The sequence below is a fragment of the Bicyclus anynana genome, chromosome 11 (genome assembly GCF_947172395.1).
Source record: "Bicyclus anynana chromosome 11, ilBicAnyn1.1, whole genome shotgun sequence".
Lineage (NCBI taxonomy): Eukaryota > Metazoa > Arthropoda > Insecta > Lepidoptera > Nymphalidae > Bicyclus > Bicyclus anynana.
The window spans coordinates 11,633,600-11,650,210 of record NC_069093.1 but is presented as its reverse complement, the minus strand read 5'-3'; the positions used below and the strand labels follow the sequence as shown (position 1 = coordinate 11,650,210).

General features: G+C 35.1%; 1 protein-coding gene across 1 annotated transcript in view; it reads right to left on the bottom strand.

The window, feature by feature from the left end:
* LOC112052977 (uncharacterized) overlaps positions 1-15,748 on the bottom strand; it is a 33,517-nt gene extending 17,769 nt beyond the window's left edge. Inside the window, exon 1 of the mRNA XM_024092229.2 lies at positions 15,512-15,748. The gene's annotated coding sequence lies outside the window, so the exon portion shown is untranslated. The remainder of the gene's footprint in view (positions 1-15,511) is intronic.
* Between the last annotated feature and the right edge of the window lie 863 nt (positions 15,749-16,611).

Here is a 16,611-nt window from a genome sequence, read left to right as displayed (position 1 = left end):
TTATAATGTTCATGATGGGTTAATTTTGTAAGTTATAGCTGACAATATTTAATGGAGGTATAATTTTTTCTATAATGATTTATAAATAACTAGAGGACTCTCTAAATTTAGTTGGCATGGTATTCGGTTTTTAATGATAACTCTTTTTTTCTGCGATCTGCTAAGATAAATTAAATTTACCAGTGGAACCTCATTATACTCAGTTAGTTTTGGTGATTAGCGTTCAGAGACAGACAGACAGACAAAATAGCCTCTTCTTTTATCAATCCATCTCAATGTTTGTATTGTTTTGTTAGATGAGTATTTAACTCCGGAGTTAATGGACTTTGAACTGAAGTATTTTAGAATAAAACTGTTCACGATCTTATGATTAATAACCCCCTATCAGATTATTAAGAACTAAAGTGGGTGCTAAATAATAACCGTGCGTAACGACGATTAGCGTAGGCGTGCGTAAAATGTAAACGCATAACGTTCGCTATTTTATAACGTTGTTCGCAATCGTTTATATTTTTTTTCTATCACGATGGTATAGAGTAAAACAAATTAAAAGGTCACACTGTTATGTTATAAAAACATAACTACAGAATAGCGCTATACAGTAACAGGTGTTACAAATTACAATTAAACCCACTGGCGTCGCGATCGTACATTGCGTTTGCTAACAAAATAATTACAGTTTATCTACCTATACTATATGTAATAAATATAATTTAAGATTACAAGTAGGTCTTATCCGTACAGAACCAACTTTTTTATGGAGATGCCTACGCATCCATCCAGCTTACCGCGTCTATTCAGCTTTCGTAGCAAATATGCATAAAATGAGGGCAAGAATGTCTTTACCATTTGCGTTATTGTGTAAGAGTACATAACGACGGTACGCAACGCTGTATATCCACCCACATCGCTGAATGAGTTCAACCGAAATCATTTTGCGTATCGTTAAATACAATATTTACTATCGTCGTATCTGCGCTTCGCCTATATTCGACAAACGCCTTGAACTCGAGAAATACTAACTTGGTTATCAGAGTACCTACTACCCATATGACATAAATTGTAGTTTTGCTTCATTATGGTTGGCGCCCACTGATGCACATCGTACGTCGTCATCAACCCATATTCGGCTCACTGCTGAGCTCGAGTCTCCTCTCAGAATGAGAGGGGTTAGGCCAATAGTCCACCACGTTGGCCAATGCGGATTGGCAGACTTCACACACGCAGAGAATTAAGATAATTCACTGGCATGCAGGTTTCCTCACGATGTTTTCCTTCACCGATTGAGACACGTGATATTTAATTTCTTAAAATGCACACAACTGAAAAGTTGGAGGTGCATGCCCCGGACCGGATTCGAACCCACACCCTCCGGAATCGGAGGCAGAGGTCATATCCACTAGGCTAACACGGCTATCCACATCGTACGTATCGGACGCAAATCGATGCGATTTTAACTTAAGAATTTTAATTTAAGAATTCTTGGAATTAATTTATTAAGGCATGAGAGAGCTACAACAAAAAAACTTGAGAGGCGTAAAGGGACACTCGGATGGAACGAAGTAATCATCATTATTATTATTTATTATGTACAAAAAATTTGTATACACTCAAAAAAAATAATCGTCCCCTATCATTGCGAAATAGAAAGACGAAACGAAAATAACTGACTTGCTTTCTATGAGAGAGAGAGAGTCAGAGAAGCACACGCATGCCGCACGGTTTACAACTATAGTAAAAAGTGTCGTTACAACCTTTGGTCTTAATTTTTTCCGTCTAGCCCCCTATCGCAACGCGTGATAAGGAACTTCGTTCCATAAAAAACGAGTTTTTAGCATTTATAATATTGACAAATTGTACAAAAGCTGTTATTTGTGCACCAACTACCTTTCCACTGGAAGATAACTATTTCACTTATAATTTGCATAGCTGATAAACTTTAATAGTTCATTTCTTTTTTTTAATAAGTATTAGTTTTCTATCTAATAGTAGAAAAGAATTGTGAAAGAACAAACGATGTAGTGACGACGTGGTCTACGCCGGATGTACTACGACGCTACGAGGCTACGATGCTACGAGCGCTACAGAAATGACGTAGACAAACTATTAAATCGTAACAGTTATATTTACAATCCATTTCTACTCTATATCTCTTTATCTATAATATCGTGTTAGACAAGGGGAGATAGATACTAACTCGAGACACTCATTTTATAAAATATAACTTTGTTAAACAACTCAACATGGTAGTGTGCCGTCAACATGTTAGTAAATAATTATTGTTAACCAGTACATTTTAGAATACAGCAGGAATCCAATTGTGGTTTGTGGTATTAATTATTTCATTTATATTTCCGTAGGAAATTATTTTAAACATAAATACGAGTATCTCCTTTTAAATTATTTCATTGATGCATTGATACTCGTAGAAGCGTAACTTATATAATACGTGTATAGCACGATGTTGCCAATATATCTGTAAATATTACAACACAAAGTCTTCCGCTAAATCTATTGGCGATAAATTACAAGATGTCAACTCTTAAGGGTTGTATCTCTTAATTAAAAATTTTGAAAAACCCCTGAAGGTCATGAAATTATTAATTACACTCTCAATTAGGTCATCAATACCCCTCTTTTTGAATCGCGGGTTTAAAAAAAATAGATTTTCACGTGACTAATCACCAGAAGAATTTGGTATTTTTTTGGTTAAATTGACTTAAATATGATAATAATTGTTGGAAGTGTCGGAAAAAGTCAAGCCGTCTGGGAGTTTTAATTGAAACTATCATCCCTATGGTACAATATTTCTGCCTTATAGATATAATATAGCCTAGCAAACGTCCGTTACAGATACAGTTCCCGTAAGAATATGGAGATGAAATATAGCCTATAGCACCCGGGGATAGTGTAGCTTCCCAACAGTAAAAGAATTTTTCAAACCGGTTCAGTAATTTTGGAGCATATTCAATGCAAACAATCAAACCTTTCCTCTTTATAATATAAAAGTATAAATATAGAAGAATAATTTTATATCTCGTAAACTTCGTATAAATCAAAAATAATAATAAAAAGAAATATAATAATAACAACGATGAGTTATTAGAAGTAACAAAATAGTATACGCGTATTATTTCAAGTCTTAAACAATTAGCCGGGCCGTAATTACTTTGGTCCCCTCCGTAGAATCGATAAATCTCCGCCCAATTCAAGTTTCGGAACAGATCTATAGCAGCCGAGATTTTAGCAGTTTATTGTGAGACAAATCCAATGCCATGAATATATACGAAGCATATTACTATCGGCATAGTCTGGATTGTAGAAAGCAAATTGGATATGTTCTGTGGTTCGATCGATTACTTGATCACGTGACCTGTTGATAGAATTCGAAGCGTTAGCATTTGTAGAAAGAGAATCGACGTACCACATGGCTACAGACCCAGTTGTACTTAGTGCAATAAAGTTCCCTCGCGCGTTATAACACACACAAACTCATACACTTATTTGACTTAAGAAAATAGTCCGTATGTAATAAAATAAGCTAACAATACACTCACTAAGAACATACATACCGCAACCCGACGTCCTTCAATCAAAGGCCGAGATAAAGTTGGGAGTCGACTTCAAAAAAGAAGGAGGTTCTACGTTCGGCTGTATGTATGTTTTTTTTTTAAACATCGTTTTATAAAAGCGCTCCAGATGTGCATATTTACTAATTTGGTCTTTATTAACAACTCATTAAAATAAACATCAAATCAACTGAGAAATGCCATCTACCTACTGTATGATATCCACGAATAGGCACCGGATGACATTTGTTCCAATGAGTATAATCTCAATTTCGTATTTCGTATATGTCAATTAACATACGTCAAAGTAAGTGAATTAGTCTGCTGATGTTTCTATTCACTGATTTGGTCTTTATTAACAACCAATTAAAATAAACATCGAATCAACTGAGAAATGCCATTTACCTACTGCATGATATCTACGAAGGGTTGTCGGAAGGCACTGGATGATATTTGTTCCAATGAGTATAATCTCAATTTCGTATATAAATGCGCGGTGGATTTACAAGACGGAGGTTCGATTCCCGGCTGAACCGATTGAGGTTTTCTTAATTGTTCCAGGTCTGGCTGGTGAGGCTTCAGCCGTGGCTAGTTACCACCCTACCGGTGAAGGCGTACCGCCTAGCGATTTAGCGTTCCGGTACGATGTCGTGTAGAAACCGAAAGGAGTGTCGATTTTCATCCTCCTCCTAACAAGTCAGCCCGCTTACTTCTTAGATTGCATCATCACTTACCATCAGGTGACATTGTAGTCAAGGGCTAACATGTAAAGAATAAAAAAATATTGTGCTAATAATTCTAATGCCTTTAGACAGAAACACAGTAATGCTGCCTGACGTCACCAATAAACATGGCAGTAGTACTTAATAAACAAGCTTTATCACGAAAAGCATAGTGCTCTAAAACTATTCTATATGTTATTCATGAAATATGCTATATTGTATTCAAGCTCATAATATATTTGATGACAAGAATAACGTCAAAGCAGTAATTTAACGGAATAGCTACATTGTACAAGGAACTTTCTAGAGGCGAATGTTAATATCACATTGTACTCTCGCACGGTAGCAAAGTTCGAACAAAACAGGATGTGGGGACGCGTCAAACATCCAGGTGATGAAGATAAAGTTTATTTCTATGACTTTAACACAAGAGTTCCTTTCAAGCATGTCTGCTTTGTGAGTTTGAACCACTTTGCACTACGCTTTGTAAGTAGATTCTGGTATGGAGAGGACCAATCAAATCATTTATAACCGACTTCAAAAAAAGGAGGAGGTTCTCAATTCGATGCTGTTTGATGTTTATTTTTAATGTTTGCTACCTTATAAGTTCTTCATTTAATAACAAATTTTGATTTTTTTTTAAGTTTGAAAGTGTATACTTTCAGATTGGTCCCATTTCATTTTCATGAAAATCGGTTTAGTTATTTTGTGTTATAATCGAAATAACTGAAATACATCTTTGATGTCGATACCATTTTTATCTTAAAAAGATGATGCTATCTTTATTTTACGACAATCTTGTAAGCAGTACGTACGTTTGATCATTCTATCAAGAAGCTATCATGTGTCAGGCGGCGTGAATCGGCAACAAGAATTGAGGTAGGTAGAGGTATATGAAACATCTCGAGCAGAACTTGTGACCTTGGTGTAGGTTCAGAGGATCCTATCATAAAGCATTAACACTCACATTTACTGCCCGACATGTTCTTCATAAACACACTAAACGATTTGTGATCATTTACACTACAAAACAACGAAATTGTAAGACCGCTGCTTAACAAAAACCAAGACAAGGCACCAATTATCTATATATATTCATATTCTCACTGCCATAATCACTGTATACAAATACCTTTCTCCATATTATAATAATATAAATGTTACTAGCGGACCCGTTCAAGCTTCGCTTTGACTTATGATGCACTTCTTCCCTATCCCTACCCTACCCTGCTTCTACCCTACTCCTACCCTACCCCTACATTACCTCTACCGTACGTCAACCCTACCCCTACCCTAGTCATACCCTACTTTTACCCTACCCCTAGGATTTAGGGGTTCGAAAAATAGATGTTGGCCTATTCTCATAGATACCGGATAAGCACAAAAAATTTCATCAAAATCGGTCAAGCCGTTTCGGAGGAGTATGGCAACGAAAACTGTGACACGAGAATTTTATATATTAGATTATAGTTAACACCACATAAAGTCGTAGGAACTCGTAACGTTACGTTTTTTGTGTAAGAGTTTGTCCGAGGAAACCACCATATTTATCTATCTATAATCCTGACTAGTGTTTTACTTTGAAAGGTATTTATAGGTTACGTTAGGCTATCCTAAATAAGGTATTACTATGCCTCAAGGATCAAGGCAGCGCTTGTTTTTGATTCTCTTTTCTTTCTATAAAGATCAGGGAGATCATAAGTGTTTTTACTATGTCATAAAAATATACTTGCTTTTATTGAACACTTTAAAGCCAAGAATTGATTATTAAAATGTATTAATTTTACCATTAAATTTAACGTTGGTTCAAAGTATACCTACGTAATAACAAAGTTTCACACAAAAGTTATATTAGAAATTGATTGCCGCCTGATATCGGAGTAATTAACGCCCAAAATCACCACTTTGCTTCTTGAAACGTTATACCTCTAACAGGGTAATTAATGGGGTTTAATTATATGGCTGTGCGATGGCTTTTGCTGACGGATACCCTTAACAAAATTAATCTATATTCTACTGTAAATAAATTTGCAAAGGGTTGTCCCTTTGCAAATTACCTACTTGCTTGCTTAGTACCTATCGATATGTTATTGTTGTTTTGAGATATACAGTCTAAGTATCTATAATAGCAGACAAAAATCTTGGAAAATGCACATTTTCTAAATTTCATCAATTTTAAATCAACATATAAATAAAATTGAGATTTCTGTCTGTGATTTCAAAAAAAACTATGTTTTTTCAATTGCATGTATATATTTACACGATACTAAAACATATACAACCTGTTGTCCGGGCTTTTCTTTGGTACAGCTGAACCGGCTTCCACTGAAGGATAGAGGAGGTTATAGAGCAACGAATAGGCTACTTTTTATTCCGAAAAAATCATGGTTCCTGCGGGATTTATGACAAACAAACACGCGTACGAAGTCGCGAGTGTCCGCTACTTTTTATGAATTAATAATTATAACAATCGAATTTCGTACAAAAAATCTTGTGATCTAAAATAGAAGCAGACTACAGAAACGTTAAATTAAAGGAAAGGTACCTTTTAAAAGTAGACCTAACTGTATAAATCCTACTAATATTATAAACGTGAAAGTTCGTAAGGATGTTTGTTTGAATGTTTGTTACTCTTTAACACCGAAACTGCTGAAGCGATAATACCCTGGATTAACACATAGGCTACTTTTCATCCCAGAAAAAATCATGGTTCCCGCGGGATTTGTGAAAATCTAAATTCCACGCGAAGTCGCGGGCGTCCGCTAGTATTTTTATAATTGAACTTTGTAAATTTCCAATAACTGCGGAGTAGTAAATCTCTTGGCAGTGGGCGAGGGACATTGCGGTCAAAGTTCGCTACGAGATTATTCGGCTAATTTGGTAAGCATTGTATACATAAGAATACTTAACAAGCAAGATTGGATTATTGATTTTGTATTTCAAAGAACGATATAAACATTTTTCGCCCACATAATATAGTTCTAAAGAAAAGCGAGTATTCCTAAAACCTCTATATTCAGGTATTCAATGTCTATTGAATGTGGTATGAATAGAGGTATTGGAAAAATCTATATTCATTAAAATTATAAACACATTTTATTTATTACCAGCAGGCGTGGCATTTACTTTTTCACTAATTCCTCGGGATCCATGGATTTTTCTGGGATAAAAAGTAGCCTATGTGTTAATTCAGATAGTAGATAGATAGATAGAGTTAATATATTTATACTTCAAATTACAGGTGATTCGGTTTAGTAGCCGAAGCGTGAAAGAGTAACAAACATTCATATCTTCAAAATCATAAAGTTTTCGCAAATCTCGGGAAACCATGGTTTTTTTCGGGATAAAAATGTGTTAATCCAAAGTAAAATCTATTTCCATTCCAAATTTCAGCCAAATCGGTTCTGTAGTAGCGGCGTTAAAGAGTAACAAACCTCTAAAAATACATCCAAACATCAATACAAACTTTCGCGTTTATAATATTAGTAGGATATGGTATCATTCAGTTCAAAGAAATCAAATGAAAGAGCAAATTATATAGAAGTTACATGAAAATCGGTGTAGTCGTCGAAACGTTATGCCGTGAAAAGTAAATAACTCAGTAAGCGCAATATCTATTAAGAATTTATGAATAATCACATCACACTAATATTATAAAAGCGAAAGTTTGTGTGTAAGTGTGTAAGTGCGAAAGTGTGTAAGTATGTTTGTTCCTCTTTTACGCTGCGGCTACTGAAGCGATTTGGCTGAAATTTGGAATGGAAATACATTTTACTCTCGATTAACACAGGCTACTTTTCATCCCGGAAAAATCCATGGTTCCCGCGGGATTTGTAAAAAACTGAATTCCACGCGACAATGTCGCGGGCGTCCGCTAGTTAATTCATAAACTCATTATTTTTGTATGACTGTCGGAGGGTATTCCAAATTACTAATTTTAAGTTGTTAAATTAACTTAGTTATACAAACAACTTTCAACATCTGTGTTTTACGTAAACCAGAGGATTTATCTTAAGCAGTCGTCAATATTTCACTACTGTTTACAATTTAGGAGGCGTACTAACGACTGTACTAATTTAAGGAAAATAATTAATGTCGCTCCAAGCTCTCTCTGTCTCTCTCTTTTATCTTTAATTCGTCTTCTTGCTACATTTTGGGAGAATCTAATTTATTTTCTTAATACGACTTTGAAAGTATAAGCGTCTATGGTTTGTGGAAATTAAATTAGAAAATCTTTGGGTAGAACACTGTGTCTGAGATGGAAAAATAATTATGTATGTTTCAAAGTACATAAGCTTATTTATGTAAATGGATATTTGGTCTGTTATTTCAATACCAACGAAATATTTGATACCAAAGTTGATACAGTAAAAAGTAATTATGATATTTTAACTATATATTATTTAGAAAAGGTTAATTAGAACAGTTGTTGTATTTAATATAACAGAATAGTTTATGTATGTATGTAAATGTATGACGTATGTGTTGTAATCACCGCTTAAAAAATTAATATAAACAAGTAGGTAAAGTTTGTGGCATTGTATGGAGTAGTCACTCGATCGACTGAACCGATTTTGAAAATTCTTTTACTGCTATAAAGCCACGTTATTTGTGAGTTTCATAGGCTATATTTTATTCCCGTATTGTCACAGGAACGGGAACCACGCAGGTGAAACCGTGGGGCGTAGTTAACTGGCATGAATGTTTTTTTTTTTTAATTCAACTCTGGCAAAACTGTATGCTAAGAGTAAGAAATATTTTCTGGAAATATGTGTGCACATGTGTGTGGACCATACCCATGTGCACTCTCCGTTATATCACTACGACAATAACACGAGCGAGGAATTATCAAGTCTCTTCGTTGACGGCTTTCCGTGTTCTGTGAGCCAGGGTAAAGTAGCACCGTCAAAGTCAAAGTCAAAGTCAAAATTTATTTATTTCAAATAGGCTTAGTTTACAAGCTCTTTCGAAACGTCAGGTAATAATATTAAACTTAAGATAATTGTGATAATAATTATTCGAAAACTTAAAATTAAAGTAACGAAGGTTCCAAACGCGCCTTGGTCCGAGAAGAGCCCACAACAAACTCAGCCAGGTTTATCCTTTTTTAGTTTATCACCATTTAACAATAGGTATATAAGTAGCCTGCCATGTAATACATTTCATTTCCAAGCAATTTTGTCATTTACGTAATTATTGATCGTCAATTTCCAACTATATGCTAATTGAGAATTCGTTTCAAGAAAATCTTTATTTTTTTTATGGTTTACCACATGGAACCAGACCAGATCATAAATACAGTTTACTGAAATACTCTTCTTTTACATAAAATAATAATTTATTCTTGCTACATAAAATTAAATTATAACTATTATTCTTAAAATGTACTTAAACATAGGCTATTAAAATGTAATTGTTGTTCGGTTTATCGGACTCGAAACTCTTATACTCGGTCTTCATGAAAATTACTATGGTCGAACTAAACTATCGAAAGGTTCTCAACATGATTAGTATATTTTTGACAAAACCAAACTTAGTCACAAAGCTTCTGTCCAAGAATGCAAAAAGTAGGTACCTTAAAAATGTTCTAAAGGCACAAATTACAAAATAAGTAAAAGCAAAGATTTTATACTATCAGATATGTCACTAGACGTCGAAACTGAGGCGCATAGAGTTGGGTAATTGTTTTAATTTCATTTAGTCCCATAATAAAGAACGAAGTTCATCATCATCATTATCAACCCATATTCGGCTCACTGCTGAGCTCGAGTCTCTCATTCTGAGAGGGGATAGGCCAATAATCCCCCACGCTGGTCCAATGCGGATTGGCAAACTTCACACACGCAGAGAAAATTTTCTGGTGTGCAGGTTTCCTCACGATGTTTTTCCTTCACCGTTTGAGACACGAGATATTTAATTTCTTAGAATGCACACAACTGAAAAGTTGGAGGTGCATGCTCCGGCCCGGATTCGAACCCACACCCTCCGTGAACGAACGAAGTTATTTAAACAAATTAACAAATAATACCGAAATATTGTCTACAATGTCGAGTTGTGTGTTCAGGAAGTGTAAAATACACAAATTTATAATGTAACTAAACACAAAGTTGTGCATTTCTGCGCTCAGTGGAGAAGCTAAATTCGAATAACTTTTTGCGGTGATTTTGTAGGCACGTAACATATCTAATAGTACGAAATCGTTGCGTAGAAGTAAATTTCATCGTTAAGTAGCCTGGTTTAAAGATTTTGATGCCTTTCTTCTAACAACTTGCTCGTATGTTATAAATGTGGCATGGTGATAATCATAAATTCAGTTCAAGGTACTTATTTGTACTCGTAAACATGGTTCATCGGTAATAAAGGATCATCGGTTTTGAGTTACTGCCGGAAGCTTGCAAAATATACACGATACCCCTCCCCTAAATACGCTTATTCAATGGACAGATAAGGAAAAACCTTGAAAGCAACATATTTATAGCTCCTTTGGTGATGGATATATTTATGAGCCAGCGGTAACACCCTCCTAATGTTAGATGACTCTGCTAATTAATATACAAAAGTTAATTATGTGTGAACTGAATTTCGATTTGAGAATTGTAGTGTTTGTCTATATATACACCGGTAGTGGGAGAAAGCGGGCAGTCTGTCATTGGCGTTGGTGGAGATCGGACGTCCGGTGCTGGCGATAATGGTGTAGTAATGAAGCAGTGACTTACTGCTATTACAGTAGAGATAAGGGACCTTACAAGAATAAATGTTTTATTAAGTTCTTCTCCATGAAATATCGACGAATTCAAGCGACAATGTCTCCCAGATCACACCGGCAAATGCTCTACGTACGAAGTATCCTCACGAGAATTGGCTTTCAACAAGCAATTTTCAAGATTTAGCAACGGAAAGCACGTTGTACTATTATCAGCTAATCTTTCTAGCATATAAGATTTATATTAAGGAACGTGAACGTAAAAGAATGTCGAGTGTATACATCAAGGACTTGTTCACTATTTCAATCTGCTTGCCTTAATTTAAGCAAAGCCGTATGCAATGTTTTATTAATATTAAGTGTAATGTTGATTTCTGCACAAAAATACCAATTTTTTATTAAGCGAAGATGCTGCTTTACTACCATTACTTTACTTCACTTAACTATAGATACCTAATCTTGACTTCAATATACCCATGAGACCCACATTATAGGTAATATCAAAAATCGATTGTCTGTAAAGTCGATTTACTGGCGATAGTTGAATTTCATAAGAAATACTGATGGAATGGTTGCATTTTTCAAAAGAAAATGTTCGTTTTTCTAAAATACTGTTTAATAATTTTCATAGACCAGAATATACTTTATTTCTTATACTTTATTTCCTAGAGCGAGTGAACGACGCATGACGACATCTTTCAAACATCAAAAAAAAGAAGAGTGTTAATCATAAACAAGAAATCGAAAACTTGTTTGTAAACTTCCAAGGAATGTCGACTTCGTAAGGTTGGGTTACTTATGCCTAGCAGTAATAATATTATATAGAAGGCTGAACTACTAAAAAGAACTATATCTGAAAAGAACTGAAAAAAACTAGATCGATAAGTCCCTGACTTAAAAATAAGTCTTTTAAAAAATCGACAGACATGCAACCTTTCGGCGATGTTCCAATTGCAATTTCACGTTAGTCAACGCTCGTCTTTGTTTCCGGATGCCGTAATCAAAATTTGGTCAGACTACGAGCAGATAGTAACTAAATTGACTTCTATCTACAGTTCTGACGTCCAAACTAAATTAGGTCATTAGTTTTACCCAATATTTCAGCTCATTAAACTATCGCTCACAGAGGACATCGACAAAGCGAAATACTGTTTATCATTGATTAAATTATGGCTAAAACAAACCTTTTAACAATGCAAATAGATTAACAAAACTGGGTTAGTGCAACTGACCATGGGCCAAAATGGAGAAAATAAATCCATGTTTATGCGTGTTACATGACTTAAGTTGCTCTTTCGAGTGCCAACAAAGGCAAAGTGCTCGAAAGACGACGCCCTTTTAATATCACCCGAGGACCGCAACACTTAAGTTAAATCCACTTTGTGCTGCAGGCGTTATAAATAAACTGCTTACTGCGTTTAACTAGGAAGAATAAAAGCAAACTGTGAGCGTTTTTGTAGACTAAACGAGTAATGCAATGCGTGTTCGCATCGAGATAGAAATGAGTACTACAACGTATACTAGTAATAGTCGCAATGTTAATAACATATTTATTTATGAAGCTTTAGCTAAGTTATCCTAATAACTATACAAATCATGCCTACGTGGAATGGTAGCAAGAATTCGTGTGACTTTTCCACGCTGGACAATCCTTTGCGCAAAAAATTAACCAGCCACCAGTCGAGGCAACCCATTCGGAGAAAAATTTTTTGGCACTGCGACTTTTTGGCCCTTGGGTTTCCATGGCAAAAGGAACAAATAAGTAACTCTCAGTCAGAGAGCCATACTTGTGCCACTTACTGGTTTCAGCTTTTTCTGCTGCGGTTCCCGTTCTTAATTCTGTCAGTAGTTTGACTTGTTTTGGGTTCCGTAGTTTTCAAGGAACTCTTATATTTTACCATAACACAGTATGTTTGCCTCTCTGGCTAAGCTTAGAAACTGTTAGTACAAGAACGCTACAATTAAGCACGGCTGTATACAGTACCTACTTCCTCTACACTTAAAGTGTAAGGTTCTATTTTCTCATTATTAGATAGGTAAACTTTTATAATATTATTTTTTGTCAAAGTGAAGTGTAAGTCAACATAAACCACTTGATGGCTCTGTGATTTTTGTGATCGTCCCTGTTCGAGTAATATATCTTTTGTAAATCTTGGAATTTTGTTAATAAAAAAAATAATTGAAAAGCCAAGTACGCATACATTAGAGCAACTGACAGGCGAGGTCCCTGTTCCTGTTCCTGTTCTACAAGTAACCTGGACCTTTATGCAAGTCACAAATCAATTCTCTTTCTACAAATGCTAACGCTTCGAAAACGAATAAATGTATGGAGAAGACATTCGTTATCGATGGGTCACGTGATCAACTTATCAATAGGATATGTTCTTCCCATACATTCTCGAAGCGATAACCCTTCTCATAAATCACACATGAAATTTTCGCACATATATAAAACCCAAGTTTTGTACGAATTTATGTATAACTTGACCCTAAGATGTAGGTGTGTAGGGTACATTTGTATTTATATATCTATATATCACATAGAGCCGTGATAGCCGTGATAGCCCAGTGGATATGACCTCTGCTTCCGATTCTGGAGCATGTGGGTTCAAATCCAGTCCGGGGAATGCACCTCCAACTTTTCAGTTGTGTGCATTTTAAGAAATTAAATATCACGTGTCTAAAATGGTGAAGGAAAACATCGTGAGAAAAACTTGCATACTAGAGAATTTTCTTAATTCTCTTCGTGTGTGAAGTCCGCCAATCAGGGACAGCGTAGTAGACTATTGGCCTAACCCCTCTCATTCTAAGAGGAAACTCGAGCTCAGCAGTGAGCCGAATATGGGTTGATAACGACGATATCACATCGGAACAAACAATGCTACTTTTGTAACAGAAATACATTATGGCGTCTGCAAGGTTTTCTAGTATCCCCGTATTTCCACGGGAACTGTTATATTCCCATTAGAACACGGGGCACTTGTGAAAGCGTAGGGACCTTTTAGTCTATACTAATATTATGGTAAGATTTGATTGTCTGTTTTGAAGACTCTGGAACTACTGAACCGATTTGAAAAATTCTTTCACTGATGGAAAAGTACACTACCCCCGAGTGCTAAATTTAATCCCCGTATTTCCACGGGAACTGTTATATTCCCATTAGAAACCGCGTGATGTCTGCTAGCTAATTAAATTAAATTTAAATTAAATAGCTAATCACCCATAATTTTTTGCCCTTATTCGCTACAAACAAAAATATTTCCTCTCCATAATTTAATTAAAAATTATTATTGCACTAGCGGATGCCTGCGATTTCGTTCACGTGGAATTTAGGGTTTCACAAATCCCGCGGGAGCCATGGATTTTTCAGGGATGAGAAGTATCCTATGTGTTATTCCAGAGTAAAATCTATTTCCATTTTAAATTTTAGCCAAGTCGCTTCAGTAGCCGCTGCAGGAACAAACATACACACTTACATATAAACTTTCGCATTTATATATTAGTGTGATGTGATGTGATGTGATGTGAAGTAATGTGATTAGTAGATAGTAGACAATATGAAAATTGTCTCGTATAAAATTTTCTAGCGCGACGACAGTTCAGACATAACAGAAATGGTTCCTAGACAGATATTAAGTTTCCTCTCTTTTAGATATTGCCTATTCGAAATATAAATTTAAAATCCTTTCCCTATTTCCTACTGCAGCTTTTATTATAATCTAGTTCGTAAAACTGGGGCGTTTAGCATCGTACAATAAGAATATAAATGGAATTATTTAGAACTATATTTTATGTAGTGCGAGATTATGAAATGCAGAAAGCCAAACAAACTGAAGCTAAATAGGTATCCCATGGTTATACGCATATTGATTAATTAATTGGTAACTTCTGAACCGATTTTTATAAAAAAAAAGTACGGGACAATTATGAGTGTTTTTTTAATAAAAAAATAATAATCAGTTAATAAATGACTGAGTTAAGAGGTACCAAACATACAAATAAATACGCGTTGAATTGAAAACTCCACCAGACTTTCTTTGAAGTCGGTTAAACTATTAGAAATATACAAGTTACTAGCTGACACCGCGCGGTTTCACCCCCGTGGTTCTCATTCCCGTAGGAATACGGAGCTAATATATAGCCTATAGCCTTCCTCGATAAATCTCTCTCTAACACTGTAAGAATTTTTCAAATCGGACCAGTAGTTCCTGAGATTAACGTGTTCAATCAAACAAATAAACAAACTCTTCAGCTTTATATATTAGTATAAATATAGAAGTATAGATTATTTTTCCCGAAAGTAATTCATAATTTAAGAAAGCAAAAGGAATTTAACTAACGTAAAACTGTTAAAAAAATATATTGAAAAATACTTTAATTATCTAATAACTACACATCTTAGGAATATAAATAGTAGTTTACGAATTTACATATTTGTAGCTTATAGAATACAATACATAGAAATACATAGAAATAGAAGCAATAATAAGTGTTAAACCCAAAGGAATGCTAATTACCGTAATCACCGTTTCCGATGCGAGTCTTTAAATTGCGTACAAAACGGCGTTCAATCGGTTTAAACACGGCATCGTTCGTACGGCGCTGCAATTGTTACTTGTACGCGGGTCGCCAACACAATCACTTCACATTTTTGCGTCGGTAACATCCGAAGCGTTCCGGAATGGCATTGTGTACTTTCCGGAGAAGTTGTATCGCAGTGTTCCGGAAGTTGTCGCCGCGAGCGACCGAGCCGCGGTCCGGGAGAGCACTGGCGGCCCGGGTTCGCCGCGCCCAGCGTAAGCTGAATTTTCCGACTCCCTTGCAACTTTTCCATTCATTCCTCATTGTCTGTAACCAGGGCCGTGTTTAGCCATGGTGGGCTCTGTTACTCGAGATTATTTTATTTACCCACGCTTAAAATCAAAAAGTATAATGCAAAAAAATAGTCTAAAGTTTCAATAAAATTGATTACGATTATTTTAAATCGTCAATATTGATTTTTACATCAGTTTTAGTCATAATTAAAGTCGTTAACTTAAAATAAATCTTACAATGTATTTTTTGTAGATAAAATTCACTCTAATTCATTTTCTGTATATCGTCTATATTTCACAATTTCATAAGGATCAGTTGAACAGTTAAACGAACGGAATTAGTTCGCATCCTTTGTTTGTACATCACAAAAAAAAAAAAATAGTAATTTAAATTTTAAAAATTTAAAATTTTTTTTTTGTACATCCCAAAAAAAAAATAGTAAAATGCATGACCAGCTTAGAAAAAAATAATAATAAATAAACTTAATTAGGAAGGAAGCCCGCTTCATACTTTATACGCAAAAACTCGATTTCATATCACTGTTATTCTCTATAATTATTATTCTTTACTCCGTGTAAACGAAGGAAGTAACCTTATCGTAAATATGGCACTGACTGCAAGAAATTCATAAACAGTTAACTAAAACCGCAATCAGGCAGTCGTTTGAAAACTTCGTACTTATTGCAGCCACTGAAATTCAAATTAGTTGCTTTTAGAATTCCAATGATTTAATATTGGTGCTTAATTAGCATTACAAGTGTGCCCCAACAAGACTACATCTATTATTAAACTTTACATTGTT